Below are 21,968 nucleotides of genomic sequence, written 5' to 3'. Positions count from 1 at the left end.
AGACGCACGAGACTCCAGGTGACAAAGAACCCTTGACAAATAAAACATGACCTTTGCTTAGTTTTTCTAGGCATGTGGATGCTCATAACGACTGTTTGCTGACGAATCTCCTCTGTCCGAGGGGCAGGGGAAAGGGGTCTTAACTGGGTTGCTCCTTTTCCTTTAAAGAGGGAATGAGTAGAGCTTTTTTGCTTTTGTGTGTTGCCGCTTTTCATCAAACCTGCAGGAATGGAGAGACACCCTCTGTTTAATTCAGCTGAGGATGGATGACAGGCTTTAAAGCTGCTGTGCGAAAGAAACAGTCATCTAACTGTTCCCATCATGCACAGAGGGAAAGTATGCAATTGCGTACACTCAAACAAACAAACAGGATACTTGTTGAGAATGCCTTTTACTTGTGCCAGGATTGAAATGTTGGAAGATGGAATTGGGGTTACCTCTGCCAGTAAGACCTGTACATTATGGAAACAGTATTGCTCCTGCCCAATTTTTAATAGAAATTAAGTGCACACAGGGAAACATTTCTTATGATACTTAATAGTGCAACACTTAGCTCTTGGCACTCATCATTCATGCCTAACATTGTGGTTTTAGGCACCAATAATAGCTGAGGAGACAGTATAACAGAGGTTTCTCAAGCATTCAGATTTTAAAACAAATTCACTTTGACTGTCTCCAGTTCCCCATTGTATTAATAAATATCTTAAGCCCAGATTTGGCAAAGAAACTTAGGGACAAGCCTAAAGCAAAGGGTAAGTTTATTTCCCAGTATCCTCAGTGCTTTTTAAACCTTACATATTTACTATTAAGTATAGGCATGAACTCTCCGTGAATGAGAGGCTTAAAACTTGCTCCAAAGCCTTGTGGAGTCAACAGAAAGAGTTACGTTAACATCCTTGGTTTCAAACCAGACCCTTAAAGAGTGAGTCTTGCAGTATACTTCAGTGTGGAAATTTGCCAGAAGGAGACTTCAAACTGCATAACAAGCAAATTGCAAGTGTCAAACAAATATTTAGTATGAGTGATTTGCCTGGGTCTACTCAGGGGTATGTTTCAATGAGCATGGCGGACCAGATCCTCATCTGTTTTTTATCAGACGGACTCCATGAACTTGAGAGGAGCTATTCATAACCAGGATAGCCAAAGAACTAGTCTATTATGTGTAATATTTCTGCTAGAATGAATTATACTCCTGAGCCTCCTTAGCTGAATAATCAATGGAAAACTGTCTTTTTGTGTGTAAATATGGACAGCTATCTACACCTAATCAGTCCCCAATACTCAGCCCAGGACACTAGAATAACCAAAATCTCTGAGGCTCTCTTGAGAACCTGGGGTTAGGGTGGGGGTAAGACTTTAAAAAGCGCTCATTGTCTGCTGGACTTTGCTGTCCTCACAGTCCTCAAAAGGTGGAGCTAGACCAGACCCCAGCATTTCTGGAAATTTGGGCTTTATATCCTGCAAATCAATAAACAGATTACACTTTCCTATAGAGACAATCCACTAGAGTGCAGGCTTTATCTGCAACTAGAAGAAAAGAAAAAATCAGGGCTTATTCCTGCTCCTCTGTTGCATGTAGATCAGCCAATAATTACTGAATGACCCTACCTCCACAGCAGAGACGAGAGGACAGCCGCACAGTACGCTTGTAATTTCAGGGAGATGCTGCTGCTGGCAGGTCGTGCAGCTGTGCGCATGGCTGCAGGCAGAGAAACAGACTCAGTACCCAGCTCACAGATCAGCATCCCTCTCCCACAGTGTACTCTCTGATTTAAAACTGTTGTTGCATGTTGTGCAACAGGGAGCAGGTTTTTTAAGGGGTCTGTCTCTGGGTCCAACTCATTCATAATTCCCCTGCCCTTGTACCCTTTGCCACAGATCATGTGGGAGAAAATGTTAGCTATAGCTATAGGTGTTGAAAGTTCAGATTACTATTAAAGCTTGTGAATATTTTTTGTCCAAAAGCATCTTTGAGAAAGCTGTACAGCTTTGCCAAAAGTCTTTTTTTTTATAAAAGCACATCAAATTCAGAAAAACATTCCTTTTTCCCATTTTAGAAAAAGACATTGTAACCCTTCATTTCTCTTAACTTTTCAAAAAACAAAGAAAAATCTGTGTTTCATCTTTATTCTTGTTTTCCTTCCTCTTTTTTAATACACTCTTCTCAGAAACTGAGGAAAGAGCATTGAAAACCAAGGAGGAGAGGGACGGGAATCAACAGAGAAAACTTTCCCCTCTCTTCTTTTACTTTCCTCTCCCCATCTATTTTCTTCTGACTTCCATCCTCTCATGGGAAAATTGGCACAGCCTCTTACATGTTTTTAATTTCAGTTGGCTTCAAAGAAGTGAGTTCAGGGCTCTTCACATGTCCCTGCCCAGATGTGCAGGAGTGGACAGCACAGCTGTACTACTCCCCTGCCCATCACCTCCACTGGAGCAGGGACGTGGCAGTGCCAGCACCCCCAGCACCCCATGTCCCTCCCAGGCACATCAGGATGTCGCATCCCCAAACTGGTCCTCAGCCACAGCTTGCTTGCTGCTGAAAGGGGTCGTGAGCACTGTTCTCACTCTTCCTTATCCAGGTGGAGGAAGATTCCTGAACTAAGCCCATTAGGTTTTACATAATCCCATCACGCCATATATAAAGTAGCCTGCTTCTGCTCCTGCTGTCCTTGAGAAAAGGATGACTATCTTTGGATTCTATGCCCATGAGCAGGACTTGCAGGTCTGCCAGACTGTCACGTTTGGGAATTAGTAGCCCCAGAAAGAATATAATGTTCTGCACAGCAAAACACCATGTTTCACATTTCCTGCCATGATAAAGTTCAGGTGACCAGGGAATCTAATTTAATACAAGTGTCCAAGCTCATGGAATTAAATCTCTTTTCTCATACAACATGAACTAAGTACAAACAACTGTGGGTGAAGTACTTGAACAGAGCATAGTGACATGTCAAAGTTGCATCTATGTTTATCATAGACTATCACTATGGACAATTTATAAGCCTGCTATGTAATTACAAAGTAATTTCATTAGATAGCTATTTCTGAGAGCACTAAGGAAACTCAAAAAAAAAAAAAAAAAAAAGGAATATCATCATCAGATCCAATTGGCAAGATGCTAGTGATATTAAATCCTAACTCCAAAAAGAGATGGTCTGTGAGAAGGCTATATCCACTGGTTTATGGGATTTTTCTTCCTTTATTTTCATGCACAGAATGTGTACATGTATTAACCATCAGTCAGCTTCTTGGATTTTCTGTACTTTCTTTACATCCCAAGTGCTTGCAGACCTTCCAGTATCTGCAAGTGTCCTGGGAGCTCTGGATCGAAGAGGCCACACTGGTGAGGAAGGGGTTACTTTTCAAGAGGGAGACATGTGGTTGTTGCAGATACAGGGTTAATAAATTACTTGCATCTAGCTTATTGGTATCATTAATTTCTCAACTGTTTTTCTCCTGCAACACTTGAGTGTATGCCGATGGTACCACTTACACATCAGTCCGCTGACCCATGTGAGTTTGAAGCTCAGTGAATGGTAGCACTTAGACATGTAGCAGGCCGATTTGTGGGTGTGGAGCTGGCAGCTAGATGTGAAGTGCTACCATTTGGCAGTCATCTCATTGAAACCCCGTTATTAACAGGCATGAGTGCACATCTGTTGTGTTAGGAACCATTCTTGGAGCTCTTTGCTAATTTCACACCTTGGTCCTTTGAAATGATCAAGGTGGCATTCACATTTTCACAGAGTGTTTCTGTTTGGACTGATGACAGTGCTCAGCAACATTTTTTCTAAGGTCCAATTTGGGCTTGACTTCTCTGCTCAAATCTTCTTGCTTTCAAGTCCTTGATACAAGGCAGGGAGAAAAGCTTCTTCTGCTGATGGAAAAGAATGTCTTGGGAGTGAACTCTGCCAAAATTTAATTATTTTCTGACTGTCTCTGATAATTAAACTTGTAAGTCACAAACATGGCTTAGAGCTGTCTTAGGGCTGTTCTAAATAACTTTGTGTCTGGTTCAGACCTCAGGTACCCACAGTGTTAGGAAGAGACTGTACTGAAAATTGCCTTTGAACACCTCTAATTGCATTGATTGTCCTGGCATAGCTGAGGGCCTGGCAAAAAAGGTAACTTAAAATTTACCGCAGACTAAAAGTCTACTGAAAATGACAATAAGAATATTTTTTTCTGCTGTTTTGAGAGAAGTTCCCATGGTTACAATATGCATAAAGATATCCATTTTTATGTCTTTTTTCTACATTTTGTCATGGGAAATATTTTAAAAGAATGAGATATAAAGACTACACGTTACTTTTATTTTTTCTTTTCTTTTTTTTAACAGAAAGAAACATACAACTGCCTAACAACCATTTAAACCAGGTATTTTTACTGTATCCTGTCAGAAGAATTCCCTACAATGTCCAGTGGCTGCTTTTCAAATTTTGACTTCCAGTGCCATTTTCTGTATTTCTGCTACGCAGCTTTATACTGGGGGCTCAGAAAAGCTAGCAGTTTCATGTCTGCTGTGGACACAGAGTGGATGGATGGCTCTGCAAACCACCCTAGCTGAGCGCGGGTGACGGATCAGAGGAAGCACCGCCACCGAGGGATGCACCAAGGGACTTGCATCGGGCTGTGCTTGGATGTGTGGTTGCAACGTGAGTCTGGACAGGAGCAAAGAGGCTGCACGTCTCTCCCTACCCCTCCTTGCTGCAGGTCCCACCACAAGTGCTGAGGGTGGTGGCACATGCCAGCCAAGTCCTGCAGCCGTAGCCAGAGCCCTCCCTCCTGCCCAGCGTGCTGTAAACCCTGAGACAGACCTTGGGAGAAAAAGGGCAAAATTGCAGGTTGCAGGGAGGGTGACAGAGAGGGTTGGGGAACAGAGGGAGAAGGCAGAGCTGGAATGCAACTGGATGCCTTTTTATTTTACTTTTTCAAATGGAGGACGTTTGTTCTGTGCTCCCTCCTGCAATGTAAGAAGGGCTGCCAAGGTGCTGAAAGGGAAGAGGGAGGCATAAATAGAAAGGCAAAAGGGGTGTTGGGAAAAGAAAAAGCCAACCAAGGAGGGAAAACCTGGAACTGTTTCAAAGCAAACCTCCTCCTAACTACGAGGAGCTGGCCTGTGCGTCAAAACATGCTCTGTAATTTGCTGTAGCTCATGTCCTCTAATTTAGCCACTAGGTGTGTTTGTACAGAAATACAGAACTAAAAGCAATTCAGAGCATGTCAGGAAGTGAAACTAAGTATGTGTTTCTTGGGACTCTTTGTCTGGTTGAAGTACACTTAACTACCAGAAAAAGGAAAGAAAAAAAATAATTCTTCAGAGCTCCTCACTCATAATGTTAATGTATTGCTCAAGTGTTAATGTATTGCTATTTCAGAAGTTTTCTCAGGAGCTGCCACCACTATGCAGCAATGGAACTCCTAGAAAACCTGGAGAAAAAGCCACTTTTCGATTTAGAAATAGTCACAGGAGTATTGAAATATACCTGTAGGTACAAAATCTGTGTTTGTTGTATGATTTGCATTCCTTTCCCTGGCTTTTTTTTTCTTTTTCTTTTTTTTTCTTTTTCCTCTTGAGTGGTAATTCATAGACTTCCTCATTAATCCTAGTATTTATGGTGCGGACAGCATCTGGAGATGAGTGAGGCTAAAGGACTGATTATCATGCACCTCCTCCTGCAATCAGGAAAGAAGGCATGGCAGAGGTGTGTGTTGGGGTGAACGCCAAGGGGTCCTCTGGCCTCACACTGTTTTTTCAGGGTTCATCAGGATTTTCAATCAGCAGAGGTGTTAGTCTGCTGCTGCTGTCAGGGAATATTTGTAAAAAGTCACTGCCCTGGAGTCTCTTTCATGGGCTAGATCCACACTGTGTGCTACGCTGGATGAAACACATAGTAAAGATCAAGGTCAAGAGATAAAAATGGAAGTTAGAGGTAATAGGCCACAAATGAGCACAAACATGGAAACACTGCAAAACAGCAAGACCTCATCACTTAGGGTAATAAGCCATGCTTTTGGCACCGATGACCTAACTCCTCTCAATCTCCCAGTTTTATCCCTCTCAGTGCCATTTCCTCAAGAGGTCAAACTTCTTCACCTAAGATACCTCCTTCTCACGACATTTCACCTGCAGGCATTGCTGGTGCTTTCCATGTGGAAATGAACATGCTGAGCCTTTAAAATAAGGTCACACTAGTCATCAGAGGTGTAAATTATCAAGCATGGTCAGTGTGCTAAATGCCCACACCTGATTTAAAGACATTGCCCCTGGATTGGATGCAAGCTTTGAACTGGCTTATTTGGGGAGAACAGTTTGTGCAGGAGTGCTGCAGAGGCTTTTTGTGTACCTATGCACACAGGTGTGGGGTTTTTAATTTATAATACATGTAGGGGTTTGCTTTATTGTGGTTAGAGCTATTCTGTGACTTATTTTGTAATTTTGCTGGTGGTTGTGAGGGATGTTAAATGCTTCAGCTTGTGAAAGGTTTTGAGGAATTTAAATCCAAAGCTTTTTGTGGGGTTATCTCTTCAGTGCATCAGATTAGACAGAAATGGCTATATAATACATAATTTTTATTATAGTTAATATATTAGTCCAAAGTTGATTGTTAATAGTTAGTCTATGGTTTATAGACTGTAGTCTGTACTTAGTATAGTTAATATATTAGTCTATAGTTGATAAATAACTGCCATGGTTATGGTATCTGTTAACACCACAAGAACATCTGCAAATAGCAAAGCAATTTATATAATGCTTGTAAAAACTTTCATTTCCTTAATGTCTGGACCAAACATAGTCACGAGTCACCTAATGGTCTGGAATGGGACTATATATTATACACCTAAACACACAATCTTGTGAAGAGGGCAGGTGAATAGAAAACTGATGTAGTTCCCCGAGGAACCCATTTCTAGCTGTTGTGTCTAATTGTCAAAACCTCTCAACATGCTGAAAGGCAATTAGCTGCCATTGGGTACGTCCTGAAAAAATCTGTGGTGACCTCCTAGCCATCAAAGCCATTAATTCATATTTAAGAGCATGGGGTCACTGATGTGGTCACTTCCCTGGGCTTTTGATCTATTTTGTGGGTGGAGTGGAGATTGCTGCAATGTGATGGATGATCCTGGGCCCCCACAGTAGGGACAAACCTGGCAAACATTATGGTCCGGGGCTTAGGGTCTAAGCGTGGTCGTTAAATTGTAAAATTATAAGCACTTCCATGCCAGCAGCAGAGACTAATAGCAAAAATGTGACACTGTTAGCTTTGTTTCTGCCTCTGTGAGCGTGGAGACACAAAAGGGAGAAAAAGGATTTATGCCCTGCTGAAGGCATAATCGGCACTAGTGCATCCAAGCAAACAGAAGTGAGCAGCAGAATTACTGCTTTGGTTTTCATATCCACGCTTCTAAACAAGCCATCAGAGGGTCTGTTTGCTGAAGATCTCCTAATGACAAGAGGGTATTGTCACAAGGACAAGCACATATCCCAGCCTAAACCTGCCTGCCTGATGGGAAACAGAGCACCGTGTCTCCCATGCATTACGTGGAATACAGCCTGGGAGAAACAAACAAATGGTCTCCCGCTCAGGTTAACTGCACATCAGATGATCTAGGTAAGTATGGCCTCCCCACCAATGCTTTCTTGTTGTCATGTTGGTCTGAGACAGGCTTTTCTAGAGGGCTCCAGATCCCACACTCTGTTTTGCTTCACAGACATTAGGGGACTTTGTGGTCTGCTATGAAACCAAGCTCCCTAAAGGATCATGAGTTTTATAAATTTAGGTCCCATCCTTATTAGAGGAAATGTTCTGATTTCCCTCCATTCTGGCTGAATTTCCCTAACCTGTAGGCTTACAAAAGCAGGTTGGCATGAAATATTTATGAAGGAATTAGTCCTGGCAATCACAAAGCTAAGGTGTCTAGCCCATCTTTCCATGTGTTTGGTGTTCACCTCCACCTCCTCTCTATCTGATATTTGGAGGTCTGTGCCTATGTACTTTCTTCCCTGAAACTTGTCTCATGCAGACGGCCCCTTTTCCTTCTTGCGTTTCACATCTCATGGGAAGTGGGATTCTGGCTGGTTCACAGTTGGTCAGCGTGCTTGTTGCAATTGTTCAAGGCAAACATGGTCCTTCTCTATGCACAATTCTTCAGTGAAACATCTGCAGCCCTGGCCAGAACATCCTGGTACTCAGTTCAGCCATCACCATATTCTGGCTGTTAAAGGTCATTTAGGATAATGTTGGTTATAGGTAAGGCTTGGATGAGGGTGAATATTTGATCTGGCAGAGGAAAGAAGGAGCTGTCAACCTCAGCACTGCTGTCATCCCAGGGAAGACCACCTCACTGGGGTCGGTGACGGTATAATTTTTGGCAGGCGTTAACAGAGTTAATCTGGGTATACTCATGAGGAGGGTTCATAGGGGCAGGTAAGCTGGGGCTGGAGTTAGAATCTGCCTTTTCTTTGTTGAGAAAAGCAAGGTCCAATTCCCAAGATACATCAGTGTTCTCAAAGCCAAGTTTTGGTGTCTCAGCTTTCTTCCAGGACTCCAGACTCAAATACTGAAAGCTGAATCGCACTGAGACCCTCTTATCAATATCACATCCACCCATCCAGAGCTGCAAAGGCCAGTTCTCTACGCGTCCCAGTCTAGTAGCCACTCTTCCCAGTAAGCCCACAAGGAACTTCCCACTGTTGGCACCTTCCCCATGTTTCCCGGGGTTGAAAGGGGACTTGATTTACATTGAGTTTCAAACTAAGCACAATGACATCAAAGCAACGGAAATCAGGCCCCAGTAAGTGGTTTATAAATGCAGCCTAAGTGTTTTGAATCAAAATAGTTCTTTCAGTAAAGTTGGAGGAGTACGTCTGTTGTCCTTATTATTAGTTTCTGTCTCGAAAACACTGAAAAGTCGCTGACATTGAATCCACTCTGGGGATCATAAGAAAAAAAGCTTCCATTCTGAGTGAAAACCTTGCCGGTAGGTTTTTCCCATCCTTTTTTTGCATGATATTAGTTGAAGAGGCTAGTAATCAAAATGAGAAAGGTATGTACGGATTATCTCAGAGAAACGTCCCGTATGTTGCGTTATACGACGTTAGGGAAAGGATCCTCAGCTCGTGCATGCTTTTCTCATCCCAGATGGAGAAGACAAGGCTTGCTCTGCACAGTCTTTACAAACAGCCTTGGGACCATTTCAGCCCACTGAACAAAGAGCTTATGCAGAGGCATCCAGTGAGGACCAGATGTCTGACTCACAAAGTACTTAACTGAAATGACAAAGATATATGAGTTTGTTGGATGTTTCTTTTAGCAAATGTGCTCATATCTCCAAGCTGGCAATGACTACATTTCCTTTCAAATCTGGAAGAACAGCGTCTTTTTGTAGCACTGGCGCATCTATTGGCTGCATTGGATAGCATAAAACAAACACGATGTTACAAGGAAGGAGGAAGGAAAATCCAATGGCTTTTGAAATAAGCCTTTTGTGTTACTGGGCATCTGAAACTTCTTGGACCATGTGTATAAACACAGCACAGAAAAAGAGAAATAAGGCTTGAATAAATATTTTGTACTACAATTCATGCAAACAGCAGAATTATTTAAAACCCAGTCTTTATCCAGGTTAGACTTTTACAAATAGATCTTGGATATCTGATCAGCTGAACTAAAACCAGCACTGCTGTAACAGAGGCTGATACACTGATGTGTACGAGGGAAGTGCTGTGATGCAGAGCAATCTTATCCTCTGTCTTCGTTTGCCTGAAATGGCTGTGTAGGTGCAGTGATGTCATCCTATTGATGTGACCAGGAATGTAAGTAAAAAAATTTCCAAAGGAAAAGCTTAGACTTGTATAAACTGAGGTAAAGAATGAAGTCCAAAACCACAGAGGTGCTTCTGTCTGTCTCCCATTGAAATCCTGTCCTGGTTTCAGCTGGGACAGAGTTAATTTTCTTCATAGTAGCTAGTATGGGGCTGTGTTTTGGATTTTTGCTGACAACAGTGTTGATAACACAGGGATGTTTTCATTCCTGCTGAGCAGTGCTCACACAGAGCCAAGGACTTTTCTGCTCCTCACACCACCCCACTAGCGAGTGGGCTGGGGGGTGCACAAGGAGTTGGGAGGGGATACAGCCAGGACAGCTGACCCCAACTGACCACAGGGATATTCCATACCATATGACGTCATGCTCAGCATATCAGGGGCTGGGGGAAGAGGAAGTGGGAGGGGCAGCATTCACAGTGATGGTGTCTTCCCAAGTCACCATTACATGTGATGGAGCCCTGCTTTCCTGGAGATGGCTGAACACCTGCCTGCCCATGGGCAGTGGGGAATGGATTCCTGGTTTTGCTTTACCTATTAAACTGTCTTTATCTCAACCCATGAGTTTTCTCACTTTCACTCTTCTGATTCTCTCCCCCATCCTACCGTGGGAGGAGTAAGCAAGCAGCTGTGGGGTGCCCAGTCAGCTGGGATTAAACCACAACAAACCCTTAGGAGCTGGACATCAAGGTTTACTTGATGGATATAACCCTAAATGCCAAGGTTGTGCTTGCAGCAAATGTCTGTGAAGACGTCTGCTGAACATGTGCAATAGGGTGCTTCCTTCAGGGCCGCACAGAAACCTGAATCTCCATTTCACAGAAAGATATGGTCTTTATTTTACAATCTTATCCAGAATGGAGGCTGGGAAGCCAGGAAAAGTTTTGTTTCACTCTACCAAACAAGCCTACGTAAAGGCTCACAACAGGAATTCCTTAGTTCTGATCCAGAATTAAATTTCCTACATATCTGTTCTCAAAACACTATACACTTGGTAAATTCTCCTATTCAGTTTCAGCCTATCTTTTCAAAATGTAAAATTAAACCAGGCCTTTCTCCTTGAACTTGATTTACAAGAAAGCCTCCAACCAGAAAAGAATGAAAAAACCTCAGTAATTGAAAATCTTCCTTCAAGCAATGTTGCTATAAAAAAAAAAAAAAAAAAATCACATTTTTAAGAGCTAGAGGCAACACCACAACCTTTTCACTGTGGTTAAAAACAGTCAGTAAACTGTACCTCACTGATGAAGTAAGTGAAACTGTATAAATATTCTGTAAATTACTTTTCACAATGAGACATCTGTCTAAGCAAAAGCTTATGTTATTGTCCAGACAATACAGAGAACTTTCTAGCACTGACCTTGGAGAAGACATATTGCATAGCCCAAATCCAAACATGAGCACGCTAAGTGTAGTAAATGCAAGTAAACCAGGGGTGCCTTCCTTTCATTAGACTTTCTCCCTGACCTCTGGATGACAAGGGCATAGGAAAAGGAAGCAATTTTTCTTCTGCCCTGGGGGAAGGAACATTTGAAAGACGTTTCCTGTGACTGGACTACATCATCTCTCTGGTGCCTGATCTGAAAATCTGGAAGACCACCTTTTCTTAGCATCCATCACAAACACTTATTTGCTTTTTCCCCATGAAGTGACTTGTGTCAGATTCACAAAAGCTTTAAGTGAGTATTGCCTGTATCTGGATGGGATCAGTCAAAATATTTCAGCGTTTCAGAGAAATGAAACAGCTTACTTGGGACAATTGTTCCAAAGTCAATTCTTCTGATCTCCTTAAGTTTTAAACTATTTCCCATCTTTCTCTTGCCAGGGGCTCTAAAGATTACTGAAAGCAGTTCAATACCATATCCTTCTTCAGGCATTTAGTTGAAAATTTGAGAAGAGGATGCCTTTTCTATTCTATGACAAGTTTAAAAATATATTTAACACCTCAGTTTGTGTCACTTTAAGTTGTCATATGTATCACAGAAATAACACTTCCTGTGTACATCCAATCCTTTTGAGTTGTGGCTTGTTTAATTATGTCAAGGCCACACATCAAACTCTTTCTCAGAGTCACAGGTTCTGAGAAGGCAGTTGGCTACAGCCAGCAAGCCAGAAGTCAGTGCTGGACCTCTCTGGACCTCTCTCTGTGATGCCATCCACCTAAGGGCAAGTAATGTTTCCACATTTCTTACCAGAAGGTCCTCCTGATGTGCAGCAGAGCTTTCCTTTTGTTCTAGCTGGATGAATAGGATGCCTCAGCCTTCTTTCTCTGTCTTTTAACTTTGTGCAAGCTCCTGTACTGTAAGGAAACACCCACCAAGAGTATCATAGTTTACATAAATGGTTTTCATGGTTAACATAAACATTATCATGTTATATAAAGCCCCAGCTGCATGAAAAGCGAGGCAGTGAATGAGAATTGAAGGTACAGATGTGGGAGAACAATTGACTCCTACACTAAGCAATTGACAATTGACAAAAAAAACATTGCTGAACTCTTTTAGATTCAGGGCTCTCAGAGGTTATCAGATTTATTCTGAGGCTAGGGTTGACAATCTGGTTAGTCATCTTTCTCAGAGAAACAGACATATCTTATATTTATAGATGATGTCAGACTCTGGTGAGTATCAGGGTAGAATTTGGGATCAGTGTTAGGGTTTCAGGGAGGCAAACCACTGAAGAAATAAAAGGTAATATGTTCACAAAGTCCTAATTCTTTTTTTCCTTTGTGGAAATTTGGAAAGTTAAGACTAAAACTAGGACAGAGGTTGTACCTCTGGTGAGGGATCAGTCTGGGAAATATGGATGGTATATAGGGGAAGGAAGGACCTGAGAGCAGATTGCATTTGGGGCTGTTGCTTGAATGTATCCTAACAGTACATTAACATTTTGAATTTCACATTGTCACAAGTTCCTAGAGCTACTTTTAGGAGTTAGGAAGATGGGGAAAAACTATACGTATGGAGAAATGGGGAATTCAGGAAGGATCAGCCGTGCTGTGCTGAGAGCTGGCATCAGCCTGAGTCCACAATTTCTTGTACAGAACAACACTGCTGTTACAGGACAATGACCAAGCATCTGAATGGTATTTAGGCAGCTAGAAAAGAATAGTCACCTCTGATGAGGATGTTCAGGACAAGTTTCCAAATGGAGCTGAGAGGAAATAGGTATCAGTTACAGGGATGCTTTTAGGTCTTCCATTTTTAGTGATCCATAAGTTAAGACTGAGTGTTATAATTAGGATTCAGGCTTTGAGAAACTGAAGAACCGAGGTGACAGAGATGTTTAGAGTAATCCACCAGTTACTTTTTTGTCTTTCATGTCCAGCTACTTTTTTGTCTTTCATGTGTATACTGGGATTAGGGTCAAGAAAAGGACACTGAAAAGTTAAAGCACAAAAGGGGTTTAAAATTGCCAGATAATCTTGCTTTAGGAAGCAGTAACACATGGTCCCACAATTACTTTTAAATCTAGGTTTCATGTGTGTTGCATGACTTTGAGTACAGTGTTAGGTGTTGGTTCAGGTAAATAATTGGAATAGAGGAAGAAATTCAAAATAGATCACTAGATATTTTGAAAGTTAGTATTACCATTATTCTCAAGGTATTTCAGCTTGAGGTTCATAGGTATCAATGGCCTAGGGTTCAGATTTAGAGTACTGCTAGTGTTAGAATTAGCAGTATCATGGTATTTGAAGGAAGAAACCAGGGAGGAAGTGTTAAGTTCTGCTTTAATGTCACTGAGCTAGAGTTTCAATTCCTCAAAATCTTCAACAAAGAATGATGTTGAGTTTTGGGTTTCACAGAGGTTACCAGACCAGATGTGGCTAAAACTGTAGCTAAAACAAGGGCTGTAATTAAAGTTGAAGTTCAGGTTGGGAGAAAAAAATGGGGGGAAATAAAAAAAGGCTGAGGAAAGCCTGGTAGCCTAACTTAGTACCTTGTGTGGCTTGCTGCATCTTTTTTAGATGTTAGGTTTGTGGGGTGGGTGAGGCTGTGGCCTAGATTATTGGTGATACTCTGTTAGGAAAAGGAAAGGGAGAAAGTGAAGGGTGACAAAAGCCAAAGTCAGAAAATATGAAGAGACAAGGTCGAGCAGCTGGTGGACAGCGCTTGAACCTGGCCTTATGGCTTTTCTTGCTACATTCTCCTAGTCTGGAGCCTAACCCTGAGTACCCACCACCCTCTCAGTAGCCCCATGGCTCTTCCCACCCTTTGTGGTGCTAGTGGCCCAGGCAGGGATGGCCCTAGGCTCTGCCAGGGAGCAGGCATAGGGGAGCCACGGAAGGGGAATTATACTGGAGTCATATGCCCTCCCAAGAGCGGGGATGAGTCTGGGGTCATGATCAACTGCAGCCAAAGCATGCCTGGAGATGGGCCTCTGGTGTCCTAGAGTTGTGCTGGCAGCACTTGCTCCTCCTATGGCTTTTCCAGAGCTTCAGCACTTGCTCCTCCTATGGCTTTTCCAGAGCTTCAGTTTATTCCAGTCCAAATCCTAACCATATTTCTAACTCCAGTCGCAGTAAGACCCATGGACTCCAACGACTAAAAGCAAGCTGGTGGTGAATGCTGGGACCAGCTGTGCTTTGAGGCTGGCTGGCTGTCCTGAATATACTTTTCACTAGTGCACCCCTGCAGTCTGGACTCTGCTGCTAGCCCTGAGTCTTAAACATAACCAAGTTACCCCTACAAACATCTGGCCTAAAAGCAATAATTAAACCCACATTAGAAGTTAACCACAAGGTATGATGGCATCCATGCTGAACCTGCTTATAAACATAGCTTATGGGTGTCTCTTGGCCCTGACTGTAAGGCCCTCCTAATCGTCAGTTTAGCTCTGCTCTGCTGTGCCTGGAGACCCTTGGGAAGCCAGAGAGCTGGTCTTGCACCACGGCCTCATGTAGGTAGCAGCCTGCAGTTCATGTACTTTGTGATTCTCCCCACTCTTCCCCATAACCATATAGCCTTAACCATACCTCAAATGCTGAAGGAGCTTCTTGATCCCCAAATATTTGTGGACTAAAAGTAGTAAGGGGACTGGGTCTTCCACTATTCCTTAATTCAGCCTAATGATGTATTCTCCACTTCTAACTCCAGCTTAACATGTTACTTTTTGATTTCTGGCCCTAGCTGTAAATTAGCTGGCCCAGCATTAATTTACAGATACGTAAAAAGACCCAAAGACAAGTGCTCAAGGAGCTTTTAATTTAATTAAATGGCTCTTATGTGTGATACTGATGACACTTAGGATTTTTGTTTATCACAGTCTTAAACCAATGCATAACTCTCATACTATCCCTAGATACAGCTTTAGTCTCAATACAGCTGGGAATCTCAAGCCTAAAAACATAGCAAAGACCCATCTGGACATCAGTTTTCAAATTCTCATTGTAGACCACTTACCACCTTTTTGTTGCCAGAGCCTTTTACTAATCAGAACAACATTCTGAACCCCAGAGTTAATTTAACATAAACAAAGAATTCAATATGTAAAAAGGGTTTAAAACAGATGCTGGGAAAAGCACCCCACTGTGCCTGGTGGCCCATTTCTCCTAATCAGAAATCTACTTGAAACTGAATGCTGGTTAGGGATCCAAGCTTTTCCAAATGAATGACAAATTTAAAACTAATCCTGAGACCCATGTTGTGATCAGTCACAAATTTTCCTCTTTAACATCCTCATGCTTTATGGAAACATTATCCCCGATCTGGGTCTCATAACGTAAGAAAACAGAAAGGTTAAAAAATTGCAAGCACTCTTGTTGGAAACAGCCCCCAGGATAGTATTAGTATTTCTTTGCAGTATAATGATTTCTGAAAAACAGAACCTTAATCTAAGGCTTCTGTTATTTCTTCCGCATTCTAATGATCTCTAGAAACTTTAAGTTTAAAAATTAATACATACACCTGCTTTACGAACAGCCATCAATTTTTTTTTTTTTTTTATATGATGTGTGTTGTAATGTACAGGTAATGTAATTTGGGGATTTCTAGTAAGGAGGACCTATTTCTCAGCCTACATTTAGACATGAAACCAGGGAGCTTGAAAAAAATAAACATGTACCAAAGCCCATGCATATGCAAGATCTCCACTTCATCTTTTTTATCCAAAGCTTATCCAGGACAGGGGGATGTTAATTGTCACCTTTACTTTTGCCAGAGCTGCTTGAGATGTCCAACATGGACATAGACTGAAAGATGAGAAGGGATATAGGATTTCTGTGGACCTGTTAAATTACAGACTATTTCTGTGACAATAGACACAAAATTGTTGGGCAACCTGGGAGCAACAAGTCTGTATCAAAAAATAATAGAGTACAAAAATAGTAATTTTCAAGATACATGGGATAAGACTTCAGGAAAGATTAGCCCTTGGTCCTCTTTCTGGGAGACCACCCATGAGAACACAAAGGAGTGGCGCAGGGTCCACAGCCAACTGCTGGTGACTGGAGAAAGGCTCATCTACATCCTGGAGAGCTCTGAGCCTCTGCAGAAGTCATGCAGGTCCTGCAGAAAATCAGAGTGGCTGGGAGCAGCTCCCAGGTATGGCTGGGTTTGGCAGCAAAAGAGGTCAGTGCACATGCCCTGATCCTACATCCTCACAGCAGAGAACTAGTCAATGTCTTTGGTGACAGAGACTAATAATGCTATCTGGCATTAACTTCTCAGAGGTTAACTCTAAAAATATATTGAAATATCTCTCTTTACTTATGTCCCCTGTGTGCACTCAAAAAAGTTTTTACTAATGGACCACTACTGCCAAGATACTGCAGAATAGTTTTGGCGTATTCTTGGTTATTGTCTTCTTGTAATGCTGCATTTCTGTATTTACCACATCTCTTCTTTAGTTTGGGGTTGTCTGCTTCTTAAAAGGGCTTAATCCAAGCTATATTGTCCTTGAAATGACAAGCTGGATCCCAGAAACAAGCCTATCTAGGACAATGTGCTAGTATGGTTGTAGAAAGTAGGAGAGGCAAGGCTGGGACTTCCAACATGAGAGGAGTCTTCCCCAAGTGTAAAAAGTCTGTAAAGAGTGAGATTTCTTTTCATAACAAGTGGTACAATGGGAGGATTGCAGCTGGTTGTGGATACCTGAGACCCAGGATGCGTGAATGCGAACAGCCGTTGTTGTTTCCCAAGGAAGATTTTAAGCCCTTGAGGGGGATAAATGCAACTCAAAAAGCCAAGCCTGCAAGGTGCACCACAAGAAGAGGTGCAGGAGATGAGGGGAAGGAGCGGGACCTGGCAGTAAGGAGTTATTCGGCTCCTGTGTTCCTTGCTCCCATTCCCATCCAGCAAAACCAGTGCGTCCACCACTGGGCCCCGTGTGATGGCCAGGTCGTGTCCCCCTTTGGCAGGGGAGTCCCACACTGTGGGCTACTGCCATGGGTGATGCATGCTATGAGCAGGCACTCTTCATCCCCGTAACAAGCCACATTCCCAGCTGGATTACTCATACTCCACTGGCTGCTGGTTTTCTTCATGTGCACTCATTTGCAAGCTGTTAAACAAGAGACACAAAGCTGTCTGTAAAATTAGGTCACGTGTGTTGCCCTGTCAAGCCATTGGGCTTGCCAAAACCAGGATTTTCATGCCATCACAATGGAGTTTTTAAAGCTCTATCCATGACAACAACAAAAAAAAAAAAAGGGGGGGGGGGGAGAAAAAAAGGAAAAAAAGGAAAAGAAAAAAAAAGGGAAAAAAATTAACCCATCCCCCACTGCAAAAACTATGGTACCAAGTAAGAAGGATGAAGTTAGTATATACAAACGTATCCTGTGACACTTCAGTGAAATACTGAAGTACTGTCCTTCAACACGACATTTAATTTCCAACACAAGCAGATGTTTCTCACCATGCTAAACTCCCTTCTCTTTCAGCTAAGCTGCATGTGGAAAGACAACTCCATTTTATACAGAGTATTAGTTTTGTCCAGCGGCGTTTCTCCCTTTCATCTTCTGGGCCGAACGTGAACTGAACCCTGGGATCAGAGAACAGATAAGCACTGACTCAAAACAGATGCCAAACTGGCCAGCTGCTGACGTTCACCCAGGACTTCAGGCTCGGGACATCCAGCACCTCTGCCTTTCCACGTACTGCGTGTCCTTCCTGAGCTCAGGACTCGAGCTGCCTTTTGGGAAAAACACTTGAGGTTCAGTGGGGTGAGAAAGGGTGCGGGGTGAGGTATTTGCCAAAACAGGCTAATCTTAAAGGGAAGCTGGGGAATGCAAGCTTGCAAAAAAGGATGTTGATGGAATATTTCTGTTAAAAAGCGAAAGTTTAGACCATGACAATCCCCTGATAACAGGGCAAAGCCAGGCAATTTGGCTACGAGCACTGCTGGGAGAGTAGGGAAGTGCCTTGCAGTGGTCAGAAGGGGAGATGTGGCGCACGTCAGAGATTGTCCTGAGCCACACCTGGGTGATTTCACCAGCTTGAGGCAGGGGCAGCCCCACCATCCTTGTGTATGGATCTAGATTTCACTAGATTTTGTGGGGAAACCATATTTTAACCACATAGAAAAGCTTAAACAAGTAGAAAAGCTTCTGCTTTCCACTTTGGGTTGCTGTCATCCTGCATCAGGAGACTGTGAGACCAGAGATGTGGTGGGAGCATCAGGTCTAGGCAGCAGGAACAGCACTGTTTTTCCCTCCTAAGCCAGGGTGAGGGCAGGCAATAAAACTCTCAATCTGCTTTCCTCTGAACTGTTATGTACAGCCTCTGTGCTGATTGCGAGTAACACCATACAATCACTTTTAAGGCGGTTCAGACCCTTTGTGAAGTCAGACGTGTGCCTGTTGTGTAACACTGAAGCTTGTCTTGTTTTCTGCCTGGCCATTGTCCCTTCTGCAGCACAACCGGAACAGGAATACCAGCTAGAAACAGGCAAGGTCATGCGTGATTTATTTTTCCTTTTTGTGGCACCGCACCCTGGCTGCTGGGACCAGCGAGGGAGCATGCTGACAAGGTGTCCATCGTGAGCGTGTTCTGGAGAGCCAAAGCTGGCTGTTTCGCATCGGAAATTTGAGAGGATGTTTGCATAATATCAATGAGAAATTCAGCCGTAGGAAAACTGAAAGTCTAGCTTGAATCCAAAGTATCCCTGTGGAAACCTTCATTGGCATTATCCAATAACCTGACAAAACCAGCACCATCGGTTTAGCACCTCCACTTCTGCTGAAGGAGCGTGGGCTGCTGCTCACCCCAGCCAGGCGAAGCTGCTGTTGAGCAGGCATTGCAGCTCGAGCAGCAGAGTAATAGTCTGCTTTGAGTGCCATTTTGATTAGCATTTAGTTTTTGGCCTTCACTCTGTCCATCAGATTTATTTGTTCTTTTGTAAGGTAAAGACATTACTCCTAACTGCAAGATCCATGTAGTATGACACTTTGTATACCTTATTAACTCTATTTTTTTGGACATAATATTAGTTTCAGCTACTGCAGCTTTGCCTCTGTTGGTTGTGGTGAAGTTACACCAGGAACAAACTTGAGTCAGCATTTTTAGTAGTATCTCTAATATTCCTGTGTTATTTGGACAGCTGGGGCTGGAGGAATACTACTAGACATTTCATTTTCTCATTGATAATTATTTCATAGCTTTCCTTTGCTAAGCATAAGTCTGGGTGGAAAAGCCGCCAGCAGGGCTGGCCTACTCCCCCTTCTATCTCTCCCTCAGAGATTTTGGAGGGGGGAAAAGCAGCAAGGCGATGCCACTGCATGGCTGCAGGATCCCTGCTATCGTCCTGGTTCATCAGGCAGACCGCTCTTCTGGCTCTGCCGCTGATGGATGCAATCTTGGGAGAATCACACACTCCTTGCCATTGCTATTTAATTCCTGTTTTGCAAAACAGCTTTGGATAGCCTTGATGTTCTTTACTAAAAATGTTCAAAGATTCCTTGGGTTGGATGTACTGTCCCGCAGCTACTCCTTCTCCCAAGAGAAGCTTTTCCTTATCTCCAGTATCTATGACAGGGGTCATCTTCCTCTGCCACCAAATCATAGACAACAGTAGCTTGTTTTCTAAGAACGGAGGAGACTGGAGGAAGCACTTGTGTATTTCTTAGAAATCTGATAACTGGATTAGCTTCCAAGCATGATACATATGACCTTAATACATATGACCTTAGATGTCATTTTGGAGTATCTCATGGATATTAAGCACAACTGCTGACCCCAGTGTGTAAGCATTCAAAAGGTTACATATGGGGCATGACCTTGCTTGGGAGCAGTTAAGTTATGCAGGTTGCCTTGTAGTTCCTGTGTTGCTTATTGAAAGTCTGTATATGTAACTAAAATATAGCAATAGATTCTTATATGAGACTAAAACAGTCTCATGAACATAGCTAAAATACCGTGGCAAGGCAGAAGACCTGTGCCTGAATGTCTTACCATCTTTTACATCTTTTTTTTTTTGTTCAGAGCAAAAGCCTGGCTACATGCATGCACACATGTATACACACACAAACGTTTAATGTTAATTCATCCCAAAATAATAGCAAACATAGGAGGTTGGTCAAACCTTCTGTTAGGAAGAGGAAATGCTTTACAAGTAGAAAATATAAGATGTAGTTTTTTCACTTCTGATTTTGGTTGTTTGTGAATGTGATATCTGAGGTAATGAGCTCTGTGCCACTATAGAAATATCAATTGCTTCAACTTAGGGATTAATCCTGCATGTCCAGGTGTTTCTGAAATATGCACATTTCCAGGCAGATTTTGCTGTCACAGAGAACAATAGTGAAACTTCTGTTAATTGGAACAGGAGCAGGATCAGACAGTGATGTCTTAGTATTTTGTGATTTACAATGTACAGCATCAGAAAGAAAATAACTCTTCATTACTGCTGTGAATCTGGACGTCATGCAGGCAACGGAGGCTTGAAACTGCAGCCATCCTCTTGTGTTGAAACATTGGTCATGGACAGCCACCCCAGATAAAATGCAGCTTTTTTAGGAGAAGGTTGGAGAAAAGTGGTTCTGTCTGAATTTTGTCCTTTGGTCCCTAGAGGTTGATTCTGAGAATGGTTATGGGGTTTAGGTTCTTCTTCCAAAACTGGTCCGGAAAAAGGTTGATCATCAGTTGTTTGGATCTGATAGCATTTGTCTGACATTGCACACATTCTTGAGCAGCTGACAAAATGCCATGGCTCGAAATAGAAATTAAATGGTCTGATGAGATGGTCTGTTCCCCATAACTTCTTTTATGGGGCAGTCAGTGGTAACCCCTGAGAAACCTACTAAAACCAATTCGTTGAACTGTGTACCTTTCCTAGAGCCAGTTAACATTTAGGGCTCTAGCCCATATCTCGATTACACTTCTCTTAGTAGGATGGCTTACTTACAAAAACAGAAAAACTGTCTTTGGGGAGATTCAGCGTGACTTTCCAAGCCAGGTTTCCTGAAGCTGCAGAATAATGATGATGCATAAAATGTGCCTGTCCATTATTAAGCTCGTATGTGATCTCTGATCTCCTGCTCAAGTCTCTTACAAGGGATGTGGGTGTGTTTGCAAAGCTCAGACACTTGAGCCTGACCGATCCGTGCCCCAGGGAGGCTGTCAGGAGCCTCCCAAGGCATCTGGAGCTTCCAGGGGGGAAAATACCAAACTTCTGTAACAACAGAAGAAAGGGTTGTTATCTCTCAGCTGTTCTTTAGCTTATTTACCATCTCTAGCTTATTTACTATCTGCAAGGGCAGAAAACTTCCTTTCTTCTTATTTTTCTTATCTTGCAAATCCTCCCACTATTTTTTTCTCCTCTGTTTCACTCTAAGACTTGGCACTTTTTATGCCTGTGGACTATTAAAATTGATATATATATTTCTGTCCTGAAAACTGCCTGTTTCAAACATGAGAAGTAATACAGGAAAAATGAACATGTAGACATAAAATAGCCATTACATTTTTCCATTTTGAAAACAATATTTAAGGGAGTTTTTTAACTCCTTCAGTTTTGAAAAAGGATTCTCCCATCCTCTACTGACTCTCCCTCTCCAATGCCAAATTCAAGCCAGTCATCCATAAAGTCTGTATCTTATGTCTGAAAGATCTTCATTTTCATATGTGAGACAAAAGAAAATTAACATTCTTCCTTTTGGCTGTTCAGTACATTCCCATATATATTAAATGTATGTCTGATGTCC

General features: G+C 42.5%; 1 protein-coding gene across 1 annotated transcript in view; it reads left to right on the top strand.

The window, feature by feature from the left end:
• The first annotated feature begins 8,966 nt into the window (after positions 1-8,966).
• Positions 8,967-21,968, top strand: part of LPAR1 (lysophosphatidic acid receptor 1) — a 140,091-nt gene continuing 127,089 nt past the window's right edge. The window contains exon 1 of the mRNA XM_075739345.1: positions 8,967-8,985. The gene's annotated coding sequence lies outside the window, so the exon portion shown is untranslated. The remainder of the gene's footprint in view (positions 8,986-21,968) is intronic.

The sequence above is a fragment of the Balearica regulorum genome, chromosome Z (assembly GCF_011004875.1).
Source record: "Balearica regulorum gibbericeps isolate bBalReg1 chromosome Z, bBalReg1.pri, whole genome shotgun sequence".
NCBI classification, from domain to species: Eukaryota; Metazoa; Chordata; class Aves; order Gruiformes; family Gruidae; genus Balearica; species Balearica regulorum.
The sequence above is the reverse complement of the archived record's forward strand: the minus strand, read 5'-3'. Positions and strand labels throughout refer to the sequence as shown.